This window comes from Sceloporus undulatus, chromosome 4 (genome assembly GCF_019175285.1).
Source record: "Sceloporus undulatus isolate JIND9_A2432 ecotype Alabama chromosome 4, SceUnd_v1.1, whole genome shotgun sequence".
Classification (NCBI taxonomy): Eukaryota; Metazoa; Chordata; class Lepidosauria; order Squamata; family Phrynosomatidae; genus Sceloporus; species Sceloporus undulatus.
This window is the reverse complement of record NC_056525.1, coordinates 249,245,665-249,261,056: the sequence shown is the minus strand read 5'-3', so window position 1 is coordinate 249,261,056 and position 15,392 is coordinate 249,245,665. Positions and strand designations below refer to the sequence as shown.

Below are 15,392 nucleotides of genomic sequence, written 5' to 3'. Positions count from 1 at the left end.
TGGCGCCTTCCGCCCGTTTATGAAAACTCCGAGGGGGAGGGGGCGGGAGGGGGCGCGCGGTGCATTGTGGGCGTCGTAGTTTTCCCCCTCAACTCCTTCCATCTTTCTTCCTTGAGTTTTTTATATTTTAGACTTCATCTCCCAGAAGCTCTAGTCAGCGTGGCCAACGGCCAGGGATTCTGGGAGCTGAAGTCCAAAAACCCCCCACAATCTAGAAGGCCAAGAGTTTGGGAATTTTTGGAGAGGATGGAGTTTGAGGCCTTTTTAAATGCTGTGGCCATTTTACAAGGTCTCTCTCTGGCCCAAGAGTGCTAGTGCCTCAGGAAGCTATCAATTCCAGGAGCCATGGCAGTTAAAGTGGTCTCAAACTGAACTGTTTCTATAGTGCAGAAGGAGCTGCCAGCAGAACATTATTATTATTATTATTATTATTATCCTTTTATTTTATTATTATTATTATATTATTATTATAAGCTTTATTTATATAGCGCTGTAAATTTATTACAGCGGCTAGTACATACAATAAAATAGCATAAATCAATTGCCTTGGCTACTATTTGTATTTTTATTTCATATATTTTTTTTATTATGTTTCTGTTTTTATTAATCTTAGTACATGTTAACATTCAATAAAATAACGGTGCAGGGATTAAAAATAAGACTAAAAATGAGGTTTTTTAGCGTTAAGTTGCTATCTCTTAAAGATGTACAAACAGAAATGCATCAGTGATACCTTTTATTGGCCAACCAACATGGAATATACTTGTTGCAAGCTTTCGAAGCTCCATGGGCTTCTTTGTCAGGCAAGATGCTGCAAACCAAACAGGAGGAAAACCAACAGAGATGTTAGATGCCTACATGTTGTTTAGTCCTCAGTAAAGGTGTTATGATGGAGAAGATAGATCATTTGCAGGCAGGATTCTCCTCCTCATGACTGTGCAGTCATAAGTCCAAGAAATGTAAAGTCCATTTGCATCTCAACAGGGACACCTCCATCCCCCCCCCCCCCCCAAATTCAAAAAGGACATTGAGAAACTGGAGCCATGTGTCCAAAGGAGGGTGGCTAAAATGGTGAAGGGTCTGGAAACCATGAAGCCCTATGAGGAGGAGAGACTTAGGGAGCTGGGGATGTTTAGCCTGGAGAAGAGAAGGCTAAGAGGTGATATGATGATATCCCTGTCTAGGCAAGGGTGTCATATTGGGGATGGAGGAAGCTTGTTTTCTGCTGCTCCAGAGAACAGGACCCAGTGGATGCAAGCCACAGGAAAAGAGATCCCACCCCAACATTAGGAGGAACTCCTTAATGTTTAGAACTATTGGACAGTGGAATACACTCCCTGAATGGAGAGTAGTGGAGTCTCCTTTGGAGGTCTGTAACAGAGGCTGGATGGCCATCTGCCAAGTTTGATTGAGAGTTCCTGCATGGCAGAATGGGGTTAGACTGGATGGCCCTTCTTAGGTTTCTTCCAACTCTATGATTCTATGAAGACCCAGTTGTTGGCCTTCTTGGCCATCCATGGTATTCTCAGCACCCTTCTCCAGCACTGCATCTCAGATGAGTTGATTTGTCTTCTGTCTGCTTCCCTTACTGTCCATACCTAGTGATGGGGAAATCTTAGATTGCTGGTGTCCCTGCCTCCTATTTTCACTCCTCCTCCTCCTTCTGTGTCCAAGCCTGCCTTATCTATAATATGACCTGCATATAAGTTGAACAGATACAGTGCAAAGATGCTGCAGCCTTGCCGGATCCCTCTGCCAGTTGGGGAAGCGGAATGAACAGAGCCTGATTGAAATGACTTTGAAGTTGCAATAGCTGAAAGTGACCGTTAGATGACGGAGGAGCTGCTCCTTATGGATGCATTTTATTGAAACTTTCAGACTTGCCAATCTGTTTTTGTGCAAACTGTTGTGGAAGTGGATTTTAACACATGAAAAGACATGCTAAAATTAACCTTAAAGGTCTTGAAAGGTTCCAGTTCCTCTCTCTTCCCCTCTACTTTTATGCTGAAATGTATGGATGTAATTAATCTCTTTTTAAAAAGCAATTTCTATTGTCCTTTAAAATCCCTAAAGCCAAAGCTGCCCCCCCAAATATTATATTCTTTCGGGATATATTCAAGGACTCTTTCATCACACATCCAGAGTCATTTCGCTTTTTGAATAACTCTCTTCATTTAAAGAACAACTGAATCAATGAAGTCGGGAAGAACTTGTCCAGCAGTGACCATGTAAGTTGGAAAAAATAACTGTCCCCAAATTCTGTACCTTTCAAACAAATGGCCTCCAAAGTGACTTTTTTGTTGCGCCTTCAAATCGTTTCCGACTTATATAGACCATAAGTTGAACCTATCACAAGATTTTCTGGAGCTGAGAGAATGTGACTTGCCCAAGGTCACCCAGTCGGTTTCCATGGCTGAGGAGGGATTTGAACACTGGACTTCCAGAGTCCTAGTCTAATGCTCAACCCACTGCACCACACTTCCTCCAATTAGAACAGAGAAAACTGCTGTTAAAATACACTCGTCTCTCTACGTTTGCAGCTTTGACTTTAGCGGCTTTGATTGTTCATGGATTTTATTAATACGTATGATCTCTTTAGAAAAATCTATGTCCTCCAACACAACTTTATGGTCAAATTAAGCCAAAAGTCACAATGAAGGGCCTAGAGATTCCTAGAGAGAACACTTTTCTAGGCATTTGTAGCTCCTCCAGCGCAATTCTTTGGTCAATGTTATTATTATTATTATTATTATTATTATTAACCTTTATTTATGAAGCGCTATAAATTTACACAGCGCTGTACATGCAATCTTTTTAGTTAGACGGTTCTAACTAAAAAGAACCTGTCTGGCAGATGTTGACCACAGAGTTGCACTGGAGGACCTAGAGATTCCTAGAGAGGTGTTCTCTTATGTGAAAAGAACAGTGTTTTTGTTACTTGCTGTTTCCCACATTCATGGGGGTCCTGTGTCCCTAAACCCAGGGAATGGGGAGGGACGAGTGTACCTGCAATTGTAATAGAACCCTATGGACTGTCGCCTGCATTTTTCCCCACACTTTTCCCCCATAAAATCATAGATCGCAGAATTGGAAGTGACCACAAAGGTCATCTCTCCTGACCAGGGCCCTGCTGTATAGAAATACACAGAATACTGAGAAACGGTTGTCTGAGCTCTTTTTAAAGGCAGTCTGTTTCATTCTCCAGCAGCTCTCCCTGTCAAGAATTCTTTCTAATGTTGAGTCAGAATCTATTTTCCTACATTTTGAATCCATCAGTTCATGTTGCCCCCCCCCCCCCGGATGCCTTCTTTTGAACCATTGTTTTGTTGTTGTTAGATACCTTCAAGTCACTTCCGACTTAATGGTAACCCTAAGGGCCAGTGTGATATAGCAGTATGAGTACAGTACTGGACTATGACTTTGGAAGCCAGGATTCGAATCCCGCCTTGGCCATTAAGGCAGAAGTGACTGGGCGACCTTAGGCGAGTCACACACTCTTAGCCTCAGAGAAGTTCCCTCTCTGTTCAAAGCAACTGAACTGCCAATGAAACAATATCCATACAAAACGTAGCCCTGTGACTCCAGCAATGCCACTTTCTCTTCCTCTTGTACAATTTTGTAACATCTTTTGCCTGATGGAAAAGCCAACAAAGCTTTGAAAGCTTGCATGATATGTTTTGTGCATTTTGGCTGGCTGATAATGATGTGTCACACTTTTCTGGATTTTGGATTTGGTTTCGAAATAAAAACAGCTAGTCTTAAAAGTGTCGCCACATTCCCTTTTTGTCTTTTCCCTTTGAAAAGCCTGTTGTTACGTTGAAGTTGGCATCTGTCCTAATTAATCGTTATATATATATCTGTGTGGTAATTCCAGGTTTTTCCAGCAGGGCCCAGTGGCCTAATGGATAAGGCATCAGCCTCCGGAGCTGGGGATTGTGGGTTCAAGTCCCATCTGGGTCGGTGGCTGGATTTTTATATTAGCAAAACAGGGAGCGAGACAAAGAGCTTCATGTCGCTGCCCTTTCCTCCCCATTTGGCTTGGACAGTCTGTATCATTGCCTGAAAAAAGACACATCTGTTTCCTTTCAGCAAAAAAACCCCATTGAAGGAGAAAGTGTGCCACAAGTCTTTTGTCTGTTTTGTGACCCAGCATGGTGTAGTGGTTTGAGTGCTGGACTACAGCCCTGGAGCTAAGGGTTCGAATCTCTGCGCAGCCAAGGGAACTCCCTGTGTGACATTTGATTGTCACCCAAATGTCAGGGTCCCGGGAGGGCACCATTCACGCAAAGACACACTCTCAGGAGATGATCAGGCAAGGGATATCCCATCTTTGTCCCGTCCTTTTAGCACAATCGTGAAAAGATTTTCATATGACGTTGCGCTTATCCCATCAGTGTCCTGTCGCTAAACAGCGATTGACTGTGATTGTGCAAAAGACTTTTGCATGACGTTGCACTTATCCTGTCATTGTCTGGTCATTGAAGTGGAATTGTCCCGTCCTTGTCCTTCGTTTCATATTAATGGAAGAACACATTAATGTAATTCCACTTCACTGACAGTATAGTGACAGGATCAGGGAGAATGTCACGGACGGGATAAGGACGGTGTTTGCTCCCATCCCTTGTCTGATAATCTCACACACACATCCAAGGACTAACAATACAGCAGATGGTAGCAGACAGCGAGATTGAAGGAGTGCAAGGAAGGCACGGAGTACCAGAAAAAACAATAATGCTAGGAAAGGTAGAGGGGAGAAGAAGGAGAGGAAGACCACAAATCAGATGGATGGAATCGATTGAGGGGTTATTATGGGCAGGGGCTTATTGCAGGATCTGGGCAAGATTGCAGTGGAGGATAAGGATTTTTGGAGATGTCTCATCCACAGGGTCGACTTGAAGGCAGCTAACAACAACAAAAGCAGTGGCGTCACTATAGGGTGCGAGGGTGCAGACCGCACCAGGTGACATTCTGGGGGGTGTCATCCGGTGGGGTACTACACCCCAGGGAGAGCAGGAGGCTACCTTCCGGATCCTATGCACCCATGGCCACATGGGACTCGAAAGGCCAAGGAGGGAGATGGCCGCCTTCCAGATCCCATGCGGCAATGGCCACGCAAGACTTGGAAGGCTGGTGGGAGGGGTAATAGGCTGCCTTCTGAGTCCTGTGCGCCAATGGCCATGCAGGACTTCGAAGGTGGGGGGCTGCTGAGATGGCGGAGAGGGCCAAGCGCACCCCCACCTCGCTGCCATGGCACCATTCTATATGTGGCGCCATTCTACAAACTGTAGCAGTGAGGTGGAGAGGGATGCCACTGGGTGCAGGGGGCAATACTACACCGATTCCTGAAGCAGGGCTCCAGTCAGGGGACATGGTGAAATGGAAGTGACTCAGGGAGCTACTAGGTATTGTAGAATCATGGAGTTGGAAGAGACCCAAGGGCCATCCAGTCCAACCCCATTCTTCTGCCATGCAGGAACTCTCAATCAAAGCATCCCTGACAGATGGCCATCCAGCCTCTGTTTGAAGACCCCCAAAGAAGGAGACTCCACTACACTCCAAGGAAGGAGTGTGTTCCACTGTCGAACAGCCCTTACTGTCAGGAAGTTCCTCTTAATGTTGAGCTGGAATCTCTTTTTCTGTAGCTTGAATCCAAATATTTGAAGGCATATCATACTGAGGATGGAGCAAGCTTTTTTTCTGCTGCTCCAGAGACTAGGACCTGGAACAGTGGAAGCAAACTACAGGAAAAGAGATTCAATATTAGAAGAACTTCCTGATGGTAAGAGCTGTTTGACAGTGGAAGCTGTTTCCTTGGAGAGTTGTGGACTCTCCTTCTTTGGAGGTTTTTAAACAGAGGCTGGATGGTCATCTGTCCCTGGGAAGGCTTTGATAGCAACTTCCTGCATGGCAGAAGGGGGTCGAAACGTATTGCCCTTGGCATCTATTCCGGCTCTATGATTCTATGATTCCTATCAGTCTCCCCAAGAACAGCTGTTGGTAAGGGATTATGGAAGCTAAAATCCAAAATACCTGGAAAGTTGCCCTAGCTTCGAGGTGCCTCTTAACTTTTAAGACATAATGAGTAGGCAAACATAAAGCATGTTGCTAGACAACAAGGATCAAAGTCAGCCAACTCATGCCCTGCCTAGCTCCAAAGGTCTTTCTATCCCTCCCAGTGACTCCTCTGGTGTTTTACAAGGCAGCTTTCTGCATCAAGGCCGAGCCGAGCCCTATCATTAGGCAAAGGGAGGCATTCATCTCAGGCAGCATAGTATATAGCTGGGGTTTTAGGAGGGGGGTTAAAAAGTTTTGGGATTGTTGGGGAGGCATATACAAAAAAGATGGGTGTTTAGCACCAGTAGCCAAGAGGGCATATCCAGACACCCTCCTTGTACCTGCATGATCCTGAGCTCCACTACCCTAAAAGGCTCACCTACTGCCTACTCTCTCACCGCTTCCCTGTCCACAGGTGAAAGCCCTTTGCCCATTGCTCTTTCCCATTATCACCTCCCGCAATGGAATATCCACCATCCCCAGATAATGATAATGCATCTTATAAACATGCTGCTGGGAACTGATCCTGGCTCATACGCCAGCCCTTGAGTGGCTTCCATTGAGAGTCACAAGTATTTTTTATATAATCCTGCTATCAGTTCAAGGTTCAGGCAAGATAACCAGGAACACACAAGGAAGGCATGGGAGCAAAGCCAGAGCAAAGTTTACCTTCTGAAAGCAGATCATCTCTAGGTGCAAAGTAAAAAGGTTTAAAAAATTGTGTTAATGACTTTCTCCATCATCATCATCACCATCATCACCATCTTTATTTTGTTGTTTCTTGTAGTGTGCCTTCAGTAGTGGTTTGGGTGTTGGAATACAACTCTGGAATTTGTTGTTGTTGTGCACTTTTAAGTCATTTCCAACTTATGGCAACCCTAAGGCGAACCTGTAATGGGGTTTTCTTGGAAAGTTTCTACAAGGTGGGCTTGCTATTGCCATCCTCTAAGGCTGAGAGAGTGTGACTTGACCAAGGTCATTTACATAGTCAAGCCATAATTCAAACCCTGGTCTCCAGAATCATAGTTTAATACTCAAATGCTACACTGGGGTCTCTGACAAATTAGACTTACTCAACCATGAAAACCCACTGGACAACATTAGATATATCACACTCTCTCAGGAAGGCAAAGACAACTCCCACCCTGAAAAAAATCTTGCAACCACCCCCCTCATATTCCACATATTAACACATATCCCATATATTAACCCTAAGTGATAGGTTCTGCTTTAGGGCTGCCATAAGTCTGAAGTGACTTAAAAGCACACAACAACAACACAATTCAGAATCAGCTTTTCCAATTGAGCTTGGAAGCAGGCTGGAAGGCGATCCAGTTTGTGCAAGCAAGAGTAGTGGTATATGCTCTCTGATGTACACACCTGACACAAGTCTGGCTGCCATGTTTCCAAAGGCAGCCTCCCATAGAGTGCATTACAGCGAGCAGTGAAGGCATGCATGGACCACAGTGGTCAGATCGGCCCTCATTCAGAAGGAGATAGCTGGCAAACCTAATGTATGTAATAATAAATAATATAATAATAAAATTTTATTTCTATCCCACTTCTCCCATAGGATTGAAGTGGCTTACAACAATGATAAAATATATACAATATAAAAATCCCACTATCCCCTCCCTCCCCAACAACATCACAATAAATCCTACATAACAGTAAAAAAATACAATTTAAAATCATTAAAACAATAAGAGACAAGGCAATGTCTTTCCTGGGATAATCGGTGAATAGTCTATATTAATGAACTCTATCATGTACAATATGAAGAAATGGGTAGTGCTCTCGCTCTGAGATTCCTTCCTGCATTCTCTGGCTTGTAAAAAAGGGGTGAGATCCTGAGGTTCATGTCTAGGAACCTCACATAAGACTAACATAAGACTAACTGCCATCCATCGGCCTGAGAGGAAGGAGACTCCGTCCTCCATAACTGCCATCCGCCGGCCTGAGAGGAAGGAGACTCCGCCCTCCATAACTGCCATCCGCCGGCCTGAGAGGGAGGTCACCAGGCAGGTCCAGCTCCATCAGGACTAGCCTGGAAGAAGGAAGAGCCCTCCCTCCAATCCATCTGCCTTGGTCCAGGCCTCAGAGGGAAAGAAGAACCACTGGACGTCATCCCCTTTCCCTCCATCATTCCCTTCTCCTTTTGTTTCGTGTCTTTTAGATTGTAAGCCTGAGGGCAGGGAACTGTCTGATTAAAAATAATAATGGTAAGCCGCCCTGAGAGCCATTAGGGCTGAAGGGCGGGATAAATACCTAAATAATAAATAAATAAATAAGACTAAACATTTCTTGTTCAAAAGTTTTTTGTGGGTTTTTCGGGGGGCTGTGTGGCCATGTTCTAGCAGAGTTTCTTTCTGACCTTTCGCCAGCATCTGTGGCTGGCATCTTCTTGTTCAAAAGCTTGGGTCATCTTGTTAGAGGGCAGCTTTAAGCATGGACTCTGCCCACCTTCTCCAGCAGTGAGATAAAGAGAATGCCATTCTACTGATAAAGCTGTTCCCACAGGTTTATTGAACTAATATACCCTCCAGAATTTCACAGATGGAAACCAGGATGCATGTGGCCAAAGCAACATCAGAGTGTGGCCACGATCATAACAGATACTAATGAGGACAAACAGACAAGCTGGGAGAGGCTGCAGCGGTTTGCTTTTGTCTCATCATACTGGGAAGTTATATCAACAATCTGAGATATGCAGACGACACCATACTGCTAACTGAAAACATCACAGATCTAGAACAACTACAGTGGACCCTTGTTATATGCTGGGGTTTGGTTCCAAGATCCCCCGTGTATAAAAAAATCCGTGTATGCTCAAGTCCCATTAAATATAATGGCATAGCAAAATGGTGTCCCTTATATAAAATGGAAAATCAAGGTTTGGTATCTGAAATTTACACTTTTTTGGAACATTTTAAACCGTGTATGCTTAAATCTGTGTATAAAAAATCCATGTATAAGAAGGGCCAACTGTACTAAGGAAGATCAGGGAAGAAAATGCAAAGACAGGACTACTGTTGAACATAAAGAAAACAAAACTAATGACCATGGAGAAACTACACCTAGACAATGAGGAAACAGAAATAGTAAAAAGCTTCCAATTCCTTGGATCAAACACTGATCAGAATGATCAATGATCTGCAGTCAAGAAACTAGGAATGGGAAGGGCAGCAGTGACAGTGAAAAGAACTAGGAAAGATCCTAAAGAGCACGGAAACGATATCGGGTTAATCTAGAACTGTTCTAGAGTTGATTCGGGTTTCAGTAGGAACGCTACACCTTGGATCCGATTGGTAAACCGGAGTATAACCCAGTGAGAACACCCCCAGAGTACTCGAGTTAGACTCATCCAAGCCATTGTATTCTCTATTACCTTGTATGGATGAGAGAGCTGGACAATTAAGAAAGCAGATAAGAAGAAAATCAATTAATTTGAGATGTGTTACTGGAGAAGATTGCTGAGGATAATGTGGATGGTCAACAAGATAAACAAATGAGTCTTTGAACAGATCAATCCTGAACTCTCCCTGGAAGCCAAGATGATCAAATGAGGCTGTCATCTAAGGGTACTTAAATACTAAGGGATTTTGATGCCCACTTTTCCACCAGATTTTGGAGAGCATCTTTCCTAAACATCAGAGATCTACATCCCTTTCTACCATTTGTTGTGGTTAATCTGAGCCAGTCTCAACTCATGGTGACCTTCTAGTGGAGGAGACATCTCCAAGACTCCCTATCCTTTGACCACATCAAGAGAAGGCACAGATCACTAGAAAAGATGAGGATGTGAGGGAAGATAGAGGGGCAGGAGAGGAAGACTGCTTGATGGATGAACTCTATAAAGGAGGATACAGTATGAATTTGCAGGAACTGAGCAGAGCAATGAAGGGCAGGGAGTCTTGGAGATGTCTCCTCCTCAGAGTGACCATGAGTCGAGATCAACTCAGAGGTGGTTAACAACAACAAATGGTAGAGACGGGTGTGGATGATCCCTGATGTTTAGGAAGGGTGCACTCCAAAATCTGTTGGGGAAATGGGTATAAAAATCCCACAACCTTGAAGTAGCAGCATTACCCTACGTCTTGGGGCTGCATGGGGAGAAGATACAGTGCGCTCTTTCCTACTTCCTGCTCCATCTAAAAATAATGATGATAGGAACAGGAAATCAACAAAAAAATACTCCAGAATAGACATCAGCCGTCCTTTATGTTAAATTCACCCCAGCCATGGGCAGTTTCTGGCAGCCAGTCTGTTCTTCAAAGGTGATTGATTCATCAGATGAAAACATAATACTGAAGCTCTTTATGTAATGTCCAACCTGCGTCATAATGAATCAACCACGAAAAGACTGGGATTACAAGTACCATGCTTGTACTTGTGCTTTATAAATACCATTCTTCCGCTTACGTATCAACCAAGACAAACCAACCAAGAAAATCCAGGAAGTGCTGCGCTCAGCGAAGGATAGGAGAGACCTCTCACAGCCACAGGAGTTTAGCGCATACCATGCAGCTGCAGACAAGTCTCCATAGGCACCACCAAACACAGTGTGCAAACCAGAATCAAGGAACACAAGAGGCACTGCAGACTGGGTCAGCCAGAAAAATCAGTAACAGCAGAACATGTTACAGACCACTATGGGCATAAAATCCTGTTTGAAAACACTGACATTCTGGACCATGCCAACAACTGTTAGGTCAGGATACACAGGGAAGCTGTTGAAATCCATAAACACCTAGACAGCTTCAACAGGAAAGAAGAAACCCTGAAAGTGAACAAAGTTTGGCTCCCAGTCCTGAAAAACACCAAAACCAACCCAGCAAATGCAAATGAAAAGCAAATGAAAAGTCAGGGGTTTTCCCAGCAGACAATGGATCATTAAGTAAACAGACAGCCTGAGACCTTGCCATTCAACAACAGATCAATACACAGATTAACATGCAAACTGCTTCCTCTCAGCCAACAGCATATGTACCCCACTCTTTTCCATGCCAGCATTCTCTGAAGATGCCAGCCATAGAGGCCAGGGAAACGTCAAGAAAAAAACTCTTCCAGAACGCAACCACATAGCCCCAAAACCCCACAAAACCAACAGATTACCAGTTAAATAGGCACAAATCCCTCTCACATATCCTCCACAACACACCTCCATGTGACATTCAACACAGTACAACACACAAACTAACTCCACCATTAACATATAAACCACCTCCTCCCAAACAAGGGTCCCATAGGTATATATACCCCACTCTCTTCCATGCCACCAACCTTTGAAGCCACAGTTGCAGGCAAAACACCAGGAATATATTCTTCCAGAACACAGCCATATAGCCCCCAAAACCTAGAGAAAACTATGGATGCCAGCTGTGAAAGCCTTCAACTTTACATATATCGTGAGAACTTATGCTTCTTCAAACCATTTCGGAAAAGGCTGGTATCTTATCTAAAGTTATCTGGAAAAACTGGTATCTGAGCTCTTAGATACTGAACCAGGAAATCTCAGTTTAAGAGTTCAGGCTCTTTTGGGTAAACACAGCCGCAGTCCAAATATTGACTTATCCTTTGGCGAGGTGCTAAACAAAGAATTTGTCTAGGCTAAGACCCCTGGGCAGATGAGCAGCTGGCTTAACGGAGAGTAAGTCCATTGGTCTAACTTGCTGTTATTTCCAACTTATGGCAACCCTAAAGTGAACCTGCCGTGTGGTTTTCTTGGCAATATTTGTTTAGAGAAGGTTTGCCAACACCTTCCCCAAAGGCTGAGAGAGTGTGACTTGCCCAAAGTCACCCAGTGGGTTTCATGGCAGAGCTGTAGTCCAACACTCAAACCATTGCACCACACTGGCTCTCCTCTAACTCTCTTGGCTTCCAAGCAGAGGTCATCTTTGTTTTCCCAACCCCACCTAGAGATGTTGGGATTTGAACCGGGGACCTTGTACCAGTAAAGCAGGTGGCTCTGCCAATTGGCAATGGCTCCTTGCTTCCCCAGACTTTGAACTGAACAAATAAAGCCAGGCATGGATACAAGACCTCAGTGAACCCACCATGCCAAGCTCTAGAGGCTGATGCATCAACTGGGGAAGATGAACCAATGGTCTAAGTCAGCATCAACACAACTCCATGTGTGAAAAAGACAGAAATGCTTTTGTATCAGACTGTTGGACATCAATTCACATCTGCATAAATTGTTCAAGGAAGCATGCATGTATTATGGGATTGCATCAAAGCTTGTGTGCATGTGTGCCTTCAAGTCGTTTCTGACTTGTGGCAACCCTATCATTGGGCTTTCTTGTCAAGATTTGTTCAGAGGTGGTTTGCCATTGCCTTCCCCTGAGGCTGAGAAAGTGTGATTTGCCCAAAGTCACCCAATGTGTTTCCTGGCTGAGCTGGGAATTGAATCCTGGTCTCCAGAATCACAGTCCAACATTCAAACCACTATGCCATGTTGACATAGGCCTGTTACAGACTGCCAAAATAAAGCTGCTTCGGGTCTCTTTGGAGGTATGCTGTTTACATGATGCATGCATCCAAAGAATCCGGAAGCTGCACCAAAGCTGCACTCCAGTGCTTAGCAATGGAGTGTGGCTTTGGCGCGACCTCCGGACTCTTAGGACCCATGCATCATTTAAATAGCATACCTCCAAAGAGACTCGAAGCAGCTTTATTTTGGCAGTCTGTAACAGGCCATAGAGAGCTTAGCCTAAGATTATTAGACGTCTGTATCTGCAATTTTGTGTGTCTTCAAGTCATTTCCAACTTATGTCAACCCTAAGGCAAACTTATCATGGATTTTTCTTGGCACATTGTTTCAGAGGGAGTTTGCCATCAATATCCCCTGAAGCTGAGAGTGTGTGACCCAGTGGGTTTCCATGGCTGAGCTGGGATTTGAACCCTGGTCTCCAGAGTCATGGTTCAATGCTCAAATCACTGCACCATGCTGGCTCTTGTCTCTGCAATACGCAAAAGTAAGCATACTTTCTGCACTGTGTGTGTGAATATATATATATATATATATATATATATCATCAATCTGACCAAGGGAACACACACACACACACCCCTAGGGCTATTAAACTTACATGCTATTCCACATATTCCTCCCTAAGTTTGATGCACTTGGCACATTGTTTCAACCTTTTGAAAAGTACATCTGGTCACAGAACTACTGCTCTGCTGCGTCTATCACCTCTGAATCATTCACAAATGTTCTTCCTTTCAAACTCTTTTTAAGGTTTGCAAACAAGAAATGGAGCAAGATCTGGTGAGTAAGGTGGGTGGTCTATGCGCTCAAACCCTAAATTCTTCAAAACGTCCATCGTCTCGCCAGCCCTGTCACCAAACGCATTCTCCTGCAAAATGATAAAACCCTTCCGCAGCTTCTTTCACTATTTTCCTCACAATGCCTGCTTTAACCAGCACATCAGGTTAGAGTAGTATTCTGCATTAACTCTTTGGTCCTTCTGAAGACAGTCAGTCATAAAAATACTGTTCTTATCTCAAAAAACTTGGCCATGAGCTTTCCTGCTGACCTTTCAGTCTTGAATTGTTTTGGCCATGGAGAGTCCAGGTGCTGACAGTACATTGGTCTCTGGATTATAGTGATGTAACCATGTTTCATCAACATCGACGAGTCATTCCAAAAAATTATCCATTTATTCAACATTTTTATTGCTCAAAATGCTGCAAAATCACCTTGGAGGTATCCACTCGATTTTGCTTCTGGTCTCCATTTAAAAAATTCGGCACCCACTTGGCTGACAGCTTCTGCTCATGAATGATAAATCAATGCATTCCCAGATATCTCTAGTATCTCAGCAATGTTTTTCAACTGAGATTCACCAATCTGCCAAAATCAGGTCATGAAGACACTCAACAACTTCAGGAGATGTCACTGTTGAAGTTCTCCCAGACCTTAATGCATCATTGGTCTTAAAATCTCCATGGCTCAAAGTTTGGCACATCACTTTTTCACAGTTGAGTATAAGGATCACTTGTCACTCAGTGTTTTCATCATTTGTCCTTTTAAACTGATGTGTGTTTTAACTGATGATGTTTAACTGATATTTGTCTGTTTTTGTTTGTCATTGTTCCCTGCCTTGATCCACGGGAAGAGGCAGGTAAGAAATTGTTGTTGTTATTATTATTATTATTATTATTATTATTGCCATACACTCATTGGTTTCTTTTGGAGTTTTCTTCTGCACAAACAGGAACTTCTTGATGGTTTGGAGTTCTGCAATTGAAAACTGCATACATTTCAGTGACATGGTTCAATCTGTCATCTGAAAAAAATCAGAAATTGTGACTATGATCCTTCAAATTGGCCGTTTGCAATAGAAAAGAACACTCTTTTCTCCAGCAAGCCCGCAGTCTTGGTTTTATCTTTGACTCTTCTCTGTCGTGTATCCCTCAGATCCAGACCACAGCCAAGGCTTGTAGATTCTTTTTATACAACATTGCCAAAATCCGACCATATCTCTCCGCCTCTTCTGCCAAGATCCTGGTCCATGCCCTAGTGGTCTCACGACTTGATTACTGTAATGTCCTCCTGGCTGGGCTTCCTTTTTCTCACCTCCGTCCTTTAATCTCTGTCCAGCATTCAGCTGCACGCATTATCACTTCCACCCACCGCTCTGACCACATCTCTCCTGTCTTAGCATCCCTTCACTGGCTCCCTCTCCCTTTCCGCATTCAGTATAAGCTCCTGCTGTCGACATTCAAAGCCCTCCATGGACTGGCCCCTCCTTACTTATCAGACCTTCTTTCTCCTCACCTTCCCACCAGGGCCCTCCGTTCTGTTAGTCAAGGGTTCCTGTCTCAGCCCAGGATTTCCTCTGCCCCATCTAGGATTCACCCCTTTTCACTTGCTGCCCCTCACTCCTGGAACCTTCTTCCCCCACAAGCAAGAGCTGTCACTTCATTAACCAGCTTCAAAACAGAGTTGAAAACCATCATATTCAGAGAAGCCTTCCCAGGCATCGCATAATTGTCGCTTACTATCTGATGTTCTGTTGTTGGCTGTTTATCGATCCATTTCCTGTATTGCTATGTACTGTATATGTATTATCCTACTTGTGAGTATGTATTTTCCCTGGATAATGATTAACCTTCCATTTTGAAGCCAAGCCCTCCCTCCAGTCCATCTGCCTTGGTCCAGGCCTCGGAAGTAGAGAGGAACTGCTGGACCTCTGACCCTTTCCCTCCACCACTCCCTTCTCCTTCTGTGTCATGTCTTTTTAGATTGTAAGCCTGAGGGCAGGGAACCGTCTAACTAAAAAGATTGCATGTACAGCGCTGTGTAAATTTACAGCGCTTCATAAATAAAG

At 44.0% G+C, this 15,392-nt stretch overlaps 1 non-coding gene across 1 annotated transcript; it reads left to right on the top strand.

The window, feature by feature from the left end:
- Positions 1-3,887: 3,887 nt before the first annotated feature.
- Positions 3,888-3,960, top strand: TRNAR-CCG. Its single transcript has one exon. It is a non-coding gene; the product is annotated as a tRNA-Arg (tRNA).
- The last annotated feature ends 11,432 nt before the right edge of the window (positions 3,961-15,392 follow it).